This window comes from Nymphaea colorata, chromosome 14 (assembly GCF_008831285.2).
Source record: "Nymphaea colorata isolate Beijing-Zhang1983 chromosome 14, ASM883128v2, whole genome shotgun sequence".
NCBI classification, from domain to species: Eukaryota; Viridiplantae; Streptophyta; class Magnoliopsida; order Nymphaeales; family Nymphaeaceae; genus Nymphaea; species Nymphaea colorata.
Genome location: NC_045151.1, coordinates 8,695,716 through 8,713,070, shown reverse-complemented (window position 1 = coordinate 8,713,070; position 17,355 = coordinate 8,695,716). Strand labels below are relative to the sequence as shown.

At 42.9% G+C, this 17,355-nt stretch overlaps 1 protein-coding gene across 1 annotated transcript in view; it reads left to right on the top strand.

Annotated features, from left to right (window-relative positions):
• Positions 1-17,355, top strand: part of LOC116267790 (twinkle homolog protein, chloroplastic/mitochondrial-like) — a 59,185-nt gene that overhangs the window by 25,381 nt on the left and 16,449 nt on the right. The gene's annotated exons all lie outside the window — the stretch shown is intronic.

The window sequence follows — 17,355 nt, the reverse complement described above, 5'->3', positions numbered from 1 at the left end:
CACTAACTTAATGTTTGAAACTGTCCCCTATAACTAAGGAAGCTCTTTGATTGAAGAAATATGACCATTCAAGAACAGCCTTATCTGGATACAACTGACTTTCTGCAATACTTTACTAGATAGACCAAATGGAATGTTTCTCTTGCTGATGGTTCGATCAGCTAGATAAGATCATCATTTGTCCTTTTGTCTTCTTTTATCATATTTGGACATGGACAGAACCCGTTTTTGCATTGGATTATTTGAGTTGCATCAACATGCAGACCAAGATTTGACTAGCTTGTCAGAATTGATTATCCTGAAACGTCTTGTGTGGGAAAAGAAGACAGCAGAAAGGAGGTCCCTGTCAACAGTTCAATGGCAGCCACATTCAGTTTGCATCCTTACTATGAATTAGTAAATCTTTTACATAACAGAAGAATGCATGGTTAATAAACAAAAGAACCATCTTGCCACTACATTGCCACAGGATATAGACACACAACACGTTTAACATTGAATTGAATTAAATGCAGATCTAAATCCAAAACAACAAGACAAGTAGATATGAGTCTTTTAACCCCTTTGAAATTGTATTTGGTTTTGAACCTTGAACAACTTGCCTTTAAGCATCCAAACTCTGTCCTTAGTTATGCCTTCTGTAAATAAATTCGTGGCCTGATCTTCAGTTCAAATAAACTTAAGTTTGGTCTCCTTTTTGTCTACCTTCTGGTTCAGAAAATATTGGTCAATGTCGATGTGTTTGGCACGACTACAGTGGACAGGATTAAAGACATGTTTTTGGTGCTTTGACCATCACATATTAGAACACTTATGAAACCCTTTCCAATTTCAGTAAGCAGATGACAAATCCATATGGCTTCAGTTGTGGCAGCAACCATAGAAGTATATGCTGCCTCAGTACTAGATCCATCCACAGCTTTTTTCTTTACTGTTCCATGGCACTAAGTTAATCCCAAAAAACACACCATATCCTGAAATAGAGTGTTTCTTATTAGACTGTCCTGCTCAGTTTGCATCACTATAAACAATGAGTCTATGGTTTCCTTCTTCTGTCAGTGCTTGCCTATAAACCAAACCATCTCCAAGCACTTCTTTAAACTATCTTAGGATACACTTACCTGTGTCCATATGACCAGTCTGCAGCTTGTGCATGAACTGGAACACTTGATTAATTGAACATGCAACATGAGTCTGGGTAAAATTTAAGTATTGCAGCATACCAGTGATGCTATGATATTTGGTGATGCTATGATATTCTTGATGTGAAATTCACAGATCCGTGACTATTTATTCTCAATAGCAAGGGTTAAAATAATCCAAATGGTTCTCATTCTTATAACTGGATTAATTGTTTCATCATAATCTTGATTGAGTGAGTCCTTTGCAACGGATCATGCTTTATAGTTTTATTGGCCCGGTGAGGTTTAGATTTGATTTGTATATCCATTTAACATTCTTATAATGTGGTCGAGGCATGATGTCCTCAGAGTCACATTTGTTGTGGAATTCTGTCTCATCATTTGTGGCTTCAATTTAATTCCTGTAGTTAACAACTTGATGGAATCATGGGTTCATCCTCCTTGGCTAAAATAGCTAGAAACACCTTAAATCTAAGGAGACATTGTCGTAGCTTAACCACTCTTCAATTCGAGTCTCAGATTGATAGCGTCTGGCATTTAGTACATGCAGTGGAATGCAAGGAATCAATGCCTTCTAACCAGAAATAGGTGGGAATATAAATTTCCCTTGCCTCGGTGCATGTAATGTCCTTGAATTTGCCTAACGGTTCCTTTTGAGGAATCGACTCGACACATTCATGTTGTTTTGCTGCTGCAAACAACTCGAAGGGCATCCTTCAGCAAGGCTGAGAAACAACTTTGCAATTAGCCATGGATAATACACCTCAACTATGGGAGATGATGCATGGTTCTCTTCAACATGCTGGGCAAAAACATTCATCATATAAAAATAAAACAACAAAAAAGATAACAAATGAAAAGTAAATTAAATTTTTTTGTGTAGTGACCTAGAGGCATGGTTGTCGTGGCTCGTATGGCCTAGCTTAGTACCATATCTCCTATATAATTACATAAAAATCCAATTAATTGTGCACAATATCTTATGCTCTGGAATCTGTCACTTAACTCTTCAACATAATTTAGCAAACCATGCATGACTTATCTGTCCTTTTTAAATGCAATAGAAAATCTAATAGTAGGATTTAGATTGTAAGCTAATGCATGAAGAGGTTGATGAACTTTCATGCTATCAGTCGTTAGACATGGAAAGAAATATATAATAGAAGAAGATGAACCAACAGAAAAAATTGGCAAGTATGCACGGTGGGAGGAAGAAAACAACATAATTAGTGCTTGACTTATGAATAGCTGTCACACCCCGACCTTTTAACCCACAAACCCTTTTTTTTTCTAAACATAAAGCATCGAGGTGTGACTACCCAACAATTCAAAAAGACGATGAGCCAAGCAATTCAAAACAATCGGGCGAACTTTCATTTATATAACCATTTTGTTTCATACAAATTCACATCTATGTGCATGACCAAAATGCCCCAAAATCATAACATTGATGCCTAACAAAAAGAAGACATCAATAAAACCAAAACATGACGCGCCGGCACTACAAACGACAATCCCAAAACCTCCCCAATAAGACGTGAGTGAAGCCATCATCTCAACCTGTTGCCCCGGGTCCGCCAAAACCTTAAAAAGAAAACAACTGAAGGCTCAGCCTTCGCAGTATGACAACCAGCCAGGAAAATGCCAAACCCTCTCAAGTAAGGCTCAAATAAAAGAACAAATGTCAACCCATCTATCGTCATGTCGTGGCTGAGTACGACACGTAAAAGCCACTTGATGGCCACACTAACACAACATCGGTCACATGCGAAATGCTTAAACATAACACTTGCATTCATATCAATCACATATACGTCAGTCACATGCATTCTATCAAACACATTACATTTTCATTAACTTTAGTGCATTAACAGTTCCTATGGGTGCAACACAGGCACGTGCACACCGCGGGCGGCCTACAGTCGAGAGTCAATCCCCGTGGTGGCCCATAACAGTATGGATCCATTTCACCCGCTGCAGCGGTAGAGCACTCATCCCTGGATGTGTGAAGTCCAAGGTGAGATACTCAGCCTTCCCTAAGACACCCAGGTTGGGAAGGCGGGAGCCCAACGCTCCAAGCACAACACACAACAGAACCCTGGGGCCTTGCACCGCCTGCGCTCTGACAGGCGAGACCAGTGGCAAACAAGGGGGACGTCTCCCAAACACATAGCCACATCCCACTGACCTCACATCTCTTAGTTATTCATTCTTATCATTATAGTTACACATTCACAAGATAGTCGGCTAGCACATGAGGCTAGTACACTTCACGAGTGCACCCACACCTCCGATTACCTCCACATGAGGTCTATACATACAGTAACAGTCATTGCTAGCCGTCATACCATACGGGTACAACTACCCTCCAAAACATCCATTCGCATCATTGCCCATGGCAATGGATATGCAACAACATACACATTCATATCAATCATGACATCAATCCTCACATCAATCACGTCAATCACCTCTTTGAAAAAACTTAGCCAATCCACAGAGAGTAGTCTCAATCTGCTATTGGCTCGTAGCTGTCCTATGCAATTATCATTATATGATGCTTTCTAATGCACAATTGGGGTCGAAGAGACACTCGACTCGATACCCCGCCTCATCTGTCCTAAACAGATATCAATTCTAGCATGCACATGCCAATGCGTAACAATTTCAAAACGAATGACTAATAATCTTTCTAACCCATTCATATCATGTAAGCAACATACATATACTCATTCACAAAACAGTCAATCAATTAACATCACAATCCTAGGATCCCTTGATCCTATGAGCACCCAATCACACATTTGCCCCAGGCAGGAATTTGCCTGGAAAGTTGCCATACCTGTGGCGCGCTCACCAAATTCTTCAAAATGCCTCAAGCTTCGAACTCAAGGTCGACGGGATGTGCCCGGTGCACCTGCAAACATAAACAAGAATAAGGTTTCTACTAGATACCTACACCATTCAAACAGAAACGAACAAATACAAAAATAAAATCCTTGAGGCACGTGTCGTCGCCTCAAGAGGGTGTCGACTAACAAGCTCTCCAATAGGCCTCCTCCTTTACGTCTTGACGTTGCCTCGAAAAATCAAAGCCTTCAACCATCAATCAATCCATCACTAATTCCTTCATCAATAACGTTCTTTAAGTAAGACATCAACCCCAAGTCACATCCCAATACGTATATTTCCCTAATTAACTTCATGATACACCCGTTCACCGAAGTCTGCGCTACACTCCCTAAGACGGTTCCAAAACTTCCCCACAACCTCACAATCTCTACCATGTTTCCTTAAAGCTTCGAAAATTAATCCATCATGCTTAAACGATCATCACACACATGAATCATCGCTTCTCCATCATAACCCCCCCATTATCTCCAAAAGCAAAATCGCTAACATGCATCCCAAAACATCAATTCTAAGCCCTAGCATGCACAAACAATAATTATACATGCTCTAAAAGATAATATTCAATAATTTGGGCTTGATTAGGTCTCGCTCACCCTATATCAAGAATCTGAACTGCTGCAACGCCTGCGACAGTCACCTCAAACGATCAATCGGTCCCCGAACGCCAAAAATCGTGCTAAACCTCCACCACCAACACTGCCTACTCGCTGCTAGGAGGGGAAAAACACGTTTCCCAAGCTGGAATCCTAACAAACAAAGCTGAAAACCGTGAGGGAGTGCTCGATTGGGATAAGGGGAAAAACAATTAGAAAAAAAATGGGGAGAACGAGCTCACTTAGGGTACGTGAGGCAAGGGAAGACAGAGAGAGAGAGGTTCAGACAGAAAAAGGGAAGAAGGGCAGTGAGGGGAGAGGACGAGAGAGAAGAGAGAGTCGGTGGGAGAGTAAGGAGAGGGACCGTGCTGGAGAGGGCTATCGGAAAGGGGGAAAGAGAGGGGCGAGGGAGAGGAAGAGAGAGAGAGAGAGCATTGATAGGGAGGGCTAAGGAACATGAGAGTGGTGGAGAAGGGAAACAAAGAACGAGAGAGGGAGAGAGTTTTACCCAAGCGCCGCCGCCTCAGCTGCCGTCGCCGATCCAGCCACCACCACACCGACCGCCACTCTCCTCCCTCTGCGCTGTCACGGGAGACCACCAGGAGACGACGAAGAAGGAAGGGAAAGGCGAGGGAGAAGGGCCTCGCATCGGGCTCCTTACGCGAGTGAGGGTCGGGTCCGGGTCTGGAACTTAATTCGACCCGACCCGCCGAACCAACGAGCGTTACAATAGCACTCAGCCTCATATAGCTGCTAGGCTCTGTTATTATAATACAGCTAAAGATATGTGGAATTCTCTTCGGCAGACATACTCTGAAGACAAGAACATCAGCAAAATTCTACAAGTTCAGCAAGAACTGTTACAAATGCAGCAAGGTGACATGGATTTAATCGAATACTTTACGAAATTGAAGTTTACTTATGAAAAGATAAACACTTAAAAACCTTCTTGCAAGCATTGTCTCAAATCTCACATGGAACAAATGATAGTGGTTAAATTTCTATTAGGACTATCATCAGATTATTCTGCAGCTAAGGCTCAAATGCTTACAAGGTCAAATTTTCCCAACCTTGAGGATGCCTTCAACATGTTAAATAGATTGACTGTTACTCTTCCTCCATCTACAAATAATTCACAGCCATTTGCACTTGCCTCATTTGGAGGACGAAATGCACAATACCCTTCTCGTGGCAGAGGAAGAGGTCGTGGTCTAGGAGGACGGGGAAGACTCCAATGCACTTATTGTGGTCGTCTTGGTGTCACACCCCGACCTTTTAACCCACAAACCCTTTTTTTTTTTTTCTAAACATAAAGCATCGAGGAGTGACTACCCAACAATTCAAAAAGATGATGAGCCAAGCAATTCAAAACAATGGGGCGAACTTTCATTTATATAACCATTTTATTTCATACAAATTCACATCTATGTACATGACCAAAATGCCCCAAAATCATAACATTGATGTTTAACAAAAAGAAGACATCAATAAAACCAAAACATGACGCGCCGGCACTACAAACGACAATCCCAAAACCTCCCCAATAGGACGTGAGTGAAGCCATCTGCTCAACCTGTTGCCCCGGGTCCGCCAAAACCTGAAAAAGAAAACAACTGAAGGCTCAGCCTTCGCAGTATGGCAACCAGCCAGGAAAATGCCAAACCCTCTCAAGTAAGGCTCAAATAAAAGAACAAATATCAACCCATCTATCGTCATATCGTGTCAGAGTACGACACGTAAAAGCCACACGTGCACACCGCGGGCGGCCTACAGCCGAGAGTCAATCCCCGTGGTGGCCCATAACAGTATGGATCCATTTCACCCACTGCAGCGGTAGAGCACTCATCCCTGGATGTGTGAAGTCCAAGGTGAGATACTCAGCCTTCCCTAGGACACCCAGGTTGGGAAGGCGGGAGCCCAACGCTCCAAGCACAACACACAACAGAACCCTGGGGCCTTGCACCGCCTGCGCTCTGACAGGCGAGACCAGTGGCAAACAAGGGGGACGTCTCCCAAACACATAGCCACATCCCACTGACCTCACATCTCTTAGTTATTCATTCTTATCATTATAGTTACACATTCACAAGATAGTCGGCTAGCACATGAGGCTAGTACACTTCACGAGTGCACCCACACCTCCGATTACCTCCACATGAGGTCTATACATACAGTAACAGTCATTGCTAGCCGTCATACCACACGGGTACAACTACCCTCCAAAACATCCATTCGCATCATTGCCCATGGCAATGGATATGCAACAACATACACATTCATATCAATCATCACATCAATCACGTCAATTACCTCTTTGAAAAACTTAGCCAATCCACAGAGAGTAGTCTCAATCTGCGGTTGGCTCGTAGCTGTCCTATGCAATTATCATTATATGATGCTTTCTAATGCACAATTGGGGCCGAGGAGACACTCGACTCGATACCCCGCCTCATCTGTCCTAAACAGATATCAATTCTAGCATGCACATGCCAATGCGTAACAATTTCAAAACGAATGACTAATAATCTTTCTAACTCATTCATATCATGTAAGCAACATACATATACTCATTCACAAACCAGTCAATTAATTAACATCACAATTCTAGGATCCCTTGATCCTAGGAGCACCCAATCACACATTTGCCCCAGGCAGGAATTTGCCTGGAAAGTTGCCATACCTATGGCGCGCTCACCAAATTCTTTCAAAATGCCTCAAGCTTCGAACTCAAGGTCGACGGGATGTGCCCGGTGCACCTGCAAACATAAACAAGAATAAGGTTTCTACTAGATACCCACACCATTTAAACAGAAACAAACATATACAAAAAATACAATCCTTGAGGCACGTGTCGTCGCCTCAAGAGGGTGTCGATAGGTAGTGTCGACTAACAAGCTCTCCAATAGGCCTCCTCCTTTACGTCTTGACGTTGCCTCGAAAAATCAAAGCCTTCAACCATCAATCAATCCATCACTAATTCCTTCCTCAATAACGTTCTTTAAGCAAGACATCAACCCCAAGTCACATCCCAATACGTATATTCCCTAATTAACTTCATGATACACCCGTTCACCGAAGTCCTCGCTACACTCCCTAAGACGGTTCCAAAACTTCTCCACAACCTCACAATCTCTACCATGTTTCCTTAAAGCTTCAAAAATTAATCCATCATGCTTCAGCGATCATCCCACACATGAATCATCGCTTCTCCATCATAACCCCCCCATTATCCCCAAAAGCAAAATCGCTAACATGCATCCCAAAACATCAATTCTAAACTCTAACATGCTCAAGCAATAATTATACATGTTCTACTATATAATATCCAATAATCTAAGCTCAAATAGGCTTTGCTCACCCCAATCTAAGCGTCCAAACTGAATTGATGCCTCAAACAGCCACCTCAACCATACAGTCGGTCCCCAAAAGGCAGAAATCGTGCCAAGCCGCCACCACCAACGCCTTCTATTCACTGTTACAAAGAGAATGATGCACCCTCAAACTGAAATTCCAATCCAACAGCCACAACTAAAGAGAACAAGCAAGAATGTGCTCAAGAGGAGGAGTTCGGCTAAAAATATTGGTTCGATTGGGGGAGGCTGAGAACTCAGAAAGAGCACGAGAATGAGCAGGGAGGAAACGTCGACAGAGATGGGAGACAGACAAAAGGGGTAGGGTTCGGACGGTGAGGGAAGGGTCTGCGTGGGAAGGAAGAGGAGAAGAAAGAAGAGGAAGGAGGAGCAGGCGAGGGAGAAGGAGGCGAGAGAAGAAGGGAAGAGAGCTTGGGCAAGGAGGAGAGGGACAGCGTGAGGGAAGAGAGAGAGTGTTGTAGAGAGGGAGGGATGCACAGGGAAGGAGGGGAAAAACAGGCAGAGAGGGCGAGAGAGGGAGCTTACCCGCGAGCTGCCGCCGTCGCCGTCACCGCCGCCGTCACCGTCGCCGTCACCGCCGCCGTCGCCTTCTTCTGCTTCGCTGAGTTCCGGTTGTGGGTAAGGAGAGACGAAGAGGGGAAACGAGGGAGAAGAAGTAAAGACGAGGGAGGGGAGGCGGAGTCGGGCTCGCTCACGCGTGAGGGGCTCGGGTCCAGGTCTGGACCCTGACCCGACCCGTCCTGCCAAACAACGAGCGTTACATCCTACCCTCCTAAAAAAAAATTTCGTCCTCGAAATTTAGATCATACCTCAATGCAAGAACAAGTGCGGATATCTCTTCCGCATGTCCTCCTCAGGTTCCCATGTGCTCTCCTTCAATCCATGGTACTGCCATTCCACCTTCACTAAAGGAATTCTCTTCGTGCGAAGCACTTGTTCTCGATGATCCACAATTCTAATGGGCTGTTCTTCCATTGTCAAATCATCTTGTACTAGAATACCTTGAAAATCAATCACATGTGTCGGATCTGGTACGTATTTTCGAAGCATAGAAACATGGAAGACGTCAGGAACGTGACTCAAATCTGGTGGTAACGCCAATCTGTATGCCACCTCTCCAATCTTCTCTAATATCTCAAAAGGTCCTACGAACCTCGGGCTCAATTTTCCCTTCGCACCAAAGCGTAAAACACCTTTTGTAGGAGAAATCTTTAAAAACACATGATCACCCACCTCAAAAGCCAATTCTCTACGACGAATGTCAGCATAACTTTTCTGTCTGCTCTGAGCAGTCAACAACTTCTTTCTTATCAATTTCACTTGGTCGGTGTAGTGTTGCAATACTAAAGGGTTTTCGATCTTGCCATCACCTAAATCGGTCCAACAAGTTGGAGATCTGCACGGCCTTTCATACAAAGCCTCAAACGGTGCCATCCCAATACTAGAGTGGTAACTGTTATTATAAGCAAATTCTGCCAGTTTCACATGTTTGTCCCATTCTCCTTTCTACTCTAAGACACATGCGTGCAACATGTCCTCTAAAGTCTGAATGGTCCTCTCAGACTGCCCATCAGTTTGGGGGTGGAACGCTGTGCTCAACTTAAGCTTGGTACCCAAAGCCTTCTGTAATTGCCCCCAAAACCTCGAAGTAAAACGTGGATCTCGATCCGAAATGATAGACTTTGGCACTCCATGCAATCTTACTATCTCGCCAATATACAACTCTGCGAGACTTTCCAATGGTTGACTGATTCTGATTGGCAGAAAGTGAGCGGACTTCGTAAGTCGATCAACAGTCACCCATATGGCATTCTGTTGTCTTTTGGTACGAGGCAACCCAACCACAAAATCCATCGTAATGTCTTCCCATTTCCACATTGGAATATCGATTCTTTGCAACAAGCCTCCTGGCCGCTGATGTTCTGCTTTTACCTGTTGGCAAACTAAGCACTTTGCCACATATTCTGCAATTTCACGCTTCATTTCAGGCCACCAAAAATTTCTTCTCGTATCTTGAAACATCTTTGTACTGCCAGGGTGAATAGAAAACTTAGATTTGTGAGCTTCATCAAGCAACAGACGCTTCACCCCTTTATCTCTCGGAACCCATAATCTCTGTCGAAACCGCAATGACCCATCTTGATCTTGATGCCAAAGAGAATCTGTTTTCTTGCTTTCTTCTACGTTCGTAGCAAACTCTGGATCTCCCTTTTGTTTCATTACAAGTTCTTCCATCAAAGGATGCCGAATCAAGGCCGTCATCATTGCCTTGTTCTCATCACAAATGTAAGGCTGCCAAGTTATCACATCTTGCAATAATGTCCAAGAACGAGTCAACATACTGCACAATGTCGCCTTGGCATGCCTGCTCAACGCATCTGCCACCACATTCGCCTTGCCTGGATGATACGATATGGTGAAATCATAATCCTTTAAATATTCGATCCATCTTCTTTGCCTCAAGTTGAGATCCCTTTGCGAGGATATATACTTCAAGGACTTGTGATCTGTAAACACTTCAAATGTTGCACCATAGAGATAGTGTCTCCACATCTTCAATGCGAACACAACTGCTCCCAACTCCAAATCATGAGTGAGATAGTGTTGCTCATGGGCCTTCAACTGCCTTGATGCATAAGCCACTACACGGCCATGCTGCATCAACACACAACCATATCCGATCCCCGAAGCATCAGTGTACACCACAAAACCAGAATGACCTGATGGAAGCGTCAAAATAGGGGCAGTAGTAGGCTTGACCTTCAGAGTTTGAAAACTCTTCTCACACTCTTCATTCCACACAAACTTCACTCCTTTTCTCAATAGCTTAGTCATGGGCGTAGCTATTTTCGAAAAGTCTTGTATGAACCTACGATAGTATCCTGCCAATCCCAAAAAGCTTCTAACCTCAGTTACACTGCAGGGTGTCCTCCAGTCCTGAACAGCTGACACCTTAGCCGGATCGACGGATACTCCATCCTTCAAGATCACATGACCCAAAAAGTTTACCTTCTCTAGCCAAAATTCACATTTTGAGTATTTGGCATAAAGCTTATGCTTGCGCAAAAGACCCAACACACTTCTCAAGTGGTCTCTGTGCTCTGCTTCACTCTCTGAGTACACCAAAATATCATCAACAAACACAATAACAAAACGATCCAAGAACTCTTGGAAAACCCGATTCATGAGGTTCATGAACGCTGCGGGAGCATTAGTCAACCCAAAAGGCATGACCTTGAATTCATAATGTCCATACCTGTTTCGAAAAGCAGTCTTAGAAACATCTTCCTCCCGTATCAATAGTTGATGGTAGCCTGTCCTCAGATCGATCTTAGAGAAAACCTTTGCATTCTTAAGTTGATCAAACAAGTCTTCAATTCTTGGAAGCGGATACTTATTCTTGATGGTGACTTGATTCAACATACGATAATCTATACACAAGCGCATAGTCCCATCTTTCTTTTTCACAAACAATACAGGTGTTCCCCAAGGAGACACACTAGGTCGAATGAAGCCCTTATCTAAGAGCTCCTGCAGTTGCTTCTTCAACTCTTCTAACTCTGCTGGTGCCATACGGTAGGGTGCCTTAGAAATAGGAGTTGTCCCTGATAACAACTCTATCTTGAACTCCACTTCTCGAGTTGGAGGCAAACTCGACAATTCCTCAGGAAACACATCAGGATACTCACTCACCACGACAACTTCCTGCAATTTCATCTGTTCAGCCTCATTGATCAACACATTGACCAAGAAGGCAACACTTCCACTCTCTATCCATCGCTTAGCCTTCAATACAGACACCAATATCTTATCAGTTCGACTGGCCCTACGAGCATGAAATTCCACAGGCTGCATCTCATTAGTCAACATCTGTATCTGCTTTTTCCTGCAATCTATCATGGCATAATGCGCATACAACCAATCCATACCCAAAATCACATCAAACTCACTGAGACCTAGGATCACCAACTGTGCGGGTAGGTGAAGTTGATGGATTTCCACGTCCACATCAGGAAGATACTCACGACACGACTCTTGAGCATGCATCGGGCTAACAATTTTTAAAACATACGACATTCTTCTAGCCGACACTTCTAGTGAGGTAGCAAATCGACTAGATATAAAAGAATGCGTCGCTCCTGCATCAAATAACACTCTAGCAATATGAGAACTGACAAGTAAAGTACCTTCAACGAGGTCGTGTGCCTGAAGCTCCTCCACAGTAGTAGCGTAGACACGTCCAGACGTCTGTCGTGCGCTAGAAGAACCGGCTTCAGGCTTCTTCAATTCTCTTTCTTTCTTCAACGGGCAATCCTTGATAAAGTGTCCCATACCTCCGCAGTGTAAACAAGCCCCAGTCACCCGATAGCACGGCTTCCCGGGGTGGACACGGGAACAAGTGGGGCACTTCTGAGAAGTCGGAGTGGCCACAGACCCCTGTGTGGCCTCACTACGGGTAGACAGGTTCCGTCTGAAAGTTCGGTCATCCCGCCTCTCATAAGGCCTTGTCTTGCCCGCAAAGTGTTGGCGCTTCACCTGTGTCCGTCCACCTTGTGAATGCTGGCCTGCTTTCTTCTGATGATCCTTCTGTGTCCTCACCCAATCTTCTTCTATGCATCGTGCCATTGTAACCGCCTCATCCAAGTCACGAGGTCTACTTGTCAACACTTTGCTTCGTAGTCCATCTCGCAGCCCGCGCACAAACTTGCCCGCTCTGGCCTCATCTGTAGTGTGAAGGTGTGGGCAATACACCTCCAAGTGCCGATATCTCGTAATGTACTCTTCTAAGCTCGACTGATTCTGCTGCAAATCTAGAAATTCTTGCATTTTCTTGTCTCTGGCATACACTGGAAAGGACGTGCTGAAGAAGGAATCTCTAAACTGCTTCCATGAGATTGACCCTTGGCCAGCGAACCGAATCTCACTAGTTGATTGCCACCAATTCTTGGCATCACCCTTCAACAAATAGGAGCCATAGTTCACTCTATCTTCTTCTGGCACCTTCAGAAGCCCAAAAATACGTTCAACCTCTTCAATCCAGTCTTTTGCCTTGTCATGACTGCCCCCTCCTGAAAAGATAGGCGGCTGCATCGCCATAAACTGCTGATAAGACACTGTCGTTGCCTTCTCCCGAACTGGAGCACTGGTGTCCCAGGCGGCGGCGGCGGCGGCGCTGGCGGCCCAGGCGGGCTGCGTCTGCGAGGATTTAGGGTTCCAAGAAAACCCTAAATCATAAACGAACAAAGAAGCCAAACGGCACGATTTTGGCTCTGATAGCATGTAGAAACACGCAGCGAAAGAAGAGAAACAAAAGCCACACAGGATTTACGTGGAAAACCTTAGAAAGAGGTGAAAAACCACGGGGAAGTTCTAACCTAGGGGCAAAACCGCAACCCTAGGAGAGGGAAAACTTCATTCACTTAATCAACATTTATAATAAGTGATTAGAATTAAAAGAGGGAGGAAGAGAGGCCCCGCCTAGGGAACCGAGCCTGTCCTCGGTTCCCGCGCCCATGGGTACCGGGTCCATATCCGGAGCTGGTTCCCTATAACACTGTATTCTAACAAAAAGCATCATTGGAATACTCAGACATGTTATGTAATTCAAAACTACTTACCTCTCGAGAGCAAGATGGTGCATGGTCATTAGATGATGGATTCCTTCTTGAATATGTGAGAGGAGGATCTTTAAACCGTAGAATAGAAGGATTGGAACAGGTGGGTGATGATGAAAAATGAAGGGACTCAAGTGGAATAGGAGGAATTAGAAGTGAAACAGAAGGGGGCATCTTAGACTTTGGATAGGAAGGATTTGCAGGAAAGAATGGAGACGACTCAAGAAAGGTTACATCGACGCTGACAAACTCTCAATTAGATATAGGATCTAGGCATCAATACCTTTTTTGATTTCTAGAGTATCCCACAAATACATTTATTGGCTTGTGCAACTAGTTTATCTCGATTAGGTCCAAGTTTATGTACGAAGCATGTGCATCCAAATATACATGGAGGTAAAGAGAACAAAGCCCTATTTGGATAGAGAATTTGAATTGGAATCTTGTTGTCTATGGAAGAGGATGACATTCTATTTATTAGGTAACATGTAGTCAAAATTGTATCTCCCCAAAATTTGGAAGGCATATGTGAATGAATCATGATGGTGCGGGCTACATCCAACAAATGGCGATATTTTCTTTCAACTACACCATTTTGTTGAGATGTGTGAGGGCAGGTAAAATGTGGCACAATACCATGAGATTTATAAAATTCAAGTAGAGAAATAGATTTGAACTCGAGAGCATTGTCAGTGCGAACAACCTTGACACAAGAATTAAATTGATTTTTATTTCCAATATGAAAGATTTCAAGATACAAGGAGCTTCAATTCTGTCTTTCATCAAAAACACTCAATTGACACGAGAGAAATCGTCTACAGTGGACAGATAATAACGAAACGATATCCGACATGGAACCCGACTAGGCCTCCAAAGTCCAAACATTAACATGAACTAAATCAAAAAGATTTTGGCTAGACTGACTTTGACTCGATGAAAAGGAAGTACGACTATGCTTGCCCAATTGACAAGCTTCACACTGGATAGAAGTTGTAGAAGAAATCTTAGGACGTAGCAACCGAAGTTTAGGGAAAGATGGATGACCCAATCTGAGATGCCATTGGAAAGCACTTGAAGATGAATCAACTAAGAATGACGCCTCCTTATTAGATGTATCCAAGAAGTAGATTACATCTCTCTCATGGCCTCCACCAATCTTCCTCCCAGTCTATAGATCCTGAAATACACAAGTATCAAGTCAAAAATAACTCGGAAATTCATCTCTTTAGTTAGTTTACTTACAGATAACAAATTCTTTGAGAATTCAGGAGTATATAGCACATCATAAACATGCAAAGATGGTGAGAGATAAACATCTCCATGCCCTTCTATCGGAGATAGCCTTCCATCTGCCAATTAAACATGCTGAGGGGAATTAAATTTCTGCAGGTTTGAAATACTAGTATCTCCACAAAAGTGTTTAGATGCTCCATAATCAATTATCCAACAACCATTAGAAGAAGTTCCACCTGCAGAATATGCTGAATTTGTGATAGCTGTAGATGCCGCTGAGGTAGAAGGTGTAGTATTTGATCGATGCTCCATAATTAAATCAAGTTCAGCCGAACTTAAATTAAGAGATGTAGCATCTACTGAAGCAGCAGTGGGATTCGCCTTAGGAACTATACTGATAGACTGTGTATTTGGAGTAGAACTAGATGAAGGTGTCGTAGTCGAAGATGCGGGTGAGTTAGGTTTACCCACTTTGTTCCAGCATCTATCCTCTAAGTGGCCAAGACGACCATAATATGTGCATTGAAGTCTTGCACGTCCTCCGGTACCTCGGCCTCTTCCTCTACCACGGGAAGAGTATAGTCCACTTCTTCCTCCAAATGAAGCAAGGACAGATGACTGTGAGTTGTTTGAGGATGGAGGAAGAGTAACAGCCAATCTGTTTAGCATATTGAAGGCCTCATTAAGATTAGGAAAATCGGAGCCTGTAATCATTTGAGCCTTGACTGCAGCATAATCAGAAGATAGTCCAGCAAGAAATAACAACGATCTTTTGCTCCATGTGAGATTTGAGACAATGCTTACACGGCGGTTTTAAGGAATTCATCTTTTCATAAGTGAACTTCAACTGAGTAAAGTATTCAGTTAAATCCATGTTACCTTGCTGCATTTGTAACAATTCTTACTGAACCTATAAAATTTTGCCGATGTTCTTGTCTTGAGAGTTGAGAGTACGTTTGCCGAAGAGAATTCCACATATCTTTGGCTGTATTATAATAACAAAGCCCTGCTGCAATGTAGGGCTGAGTGCTATTTATAAGCCAAACACTGATTATGTTGTTTTCTTCCTCCCACAATGTGTATTTACCAATCTTTTCAACTGGTTCATCTTCTTCCAACATATATTTCTTCTTATGTCCAACGACTGACAATATGAAGGTTCTATCCCATACATCATAATTGGCTCCATCAAGTTTGATAGTGGATCCAAAAGAAAATGGATTTGAGAAAGCTTTGTACTCAACACTGGCCTCTGTTTGCTGATTTCTAGATTCAGTTCTATCATGTTGTATAGATTTATTGGCAGCCATGCTAGAACCTCGAAAATAGGAGAATATAAAAGCCCACGACAGACTGAATATGGACTAACATGCACAGATTTACTGCTGCCAAATTTCAACACAAACCTACAGATTTACTGCTGCCAAATTTCAACACAAACCTACAACCGACTGAATATAGACTAACATGCACAGATTTACTTCAGCTAGATTTCAATACAAACCTGCCTGCTCCACTCAACTTCGATGATGATTTAACTGTGAGAATCAACTAGGTACCCCACGGCCAAAAAAATCAGAATATCTCTGGTCTGAATTTCTTCAACGACATCAACTGAGTCAGATCTGATATACTGCGACATTCAGATCTGAACGACAACAACAACTTGTCAACAACATCAACTGAGTCAGATCTGATACACTGCGACATTCAGATCTGAACAATGACAACAACTTGTCAACGGCATCAGATTTGGTTCTTCAGCAACATCACGACTTCGACAGCAACATAAGGGTGCAAATCACGTCTCTACATGTTGAACGTGGTTGGCCCTTTTCCACCAAACAATCTGATTGTTTCTTTTGTAAGCAGCAGAAACTTGATACGTGTAACCTTAGCTTGAATGAAGAGTAGAGAAATGAGGGGAGGAGGGAAGCAGCATGAAACCCTAGATGGCGCAGCCCTAGGTCCGTTGCTCTGATACCTTGTTGTTTAGAGAGGTAGGTAAGAAGGAGAAGAAGAGAACGTGAGGAAGAAACAGAGAGTAGGTAGCAGTTCAGAATATGTCGGCTGCTTCTTTTCCTTTAGACTAAATAATGATTAGGGTTATGTTTAACCCTTTACATAAAGAGTCCAACAAAGCTTTAAAATTCAGAAAGCTACCTAATATTAAAACCCCAAAATACAGAGAACCTCAAATCCCAAACAAGTACGTTTGCTCAACAATACATATAACACATATTACAATACACATAACAGAAATACAAATTGTATTACAATACAATTTGACATAATGGTATATACACATAAGTTCATAACAGGTGCAACAAATTAACAAAACATATAACTATATGATATAAGTACATAACATAATCATACTAATGTATACATATAATAGCTATGAGGTATCTCAATAATTTCTAACACACTAAGTGACTAACAATATATACATATAAGAGTATACTTATAACGACATAATCAACATAAC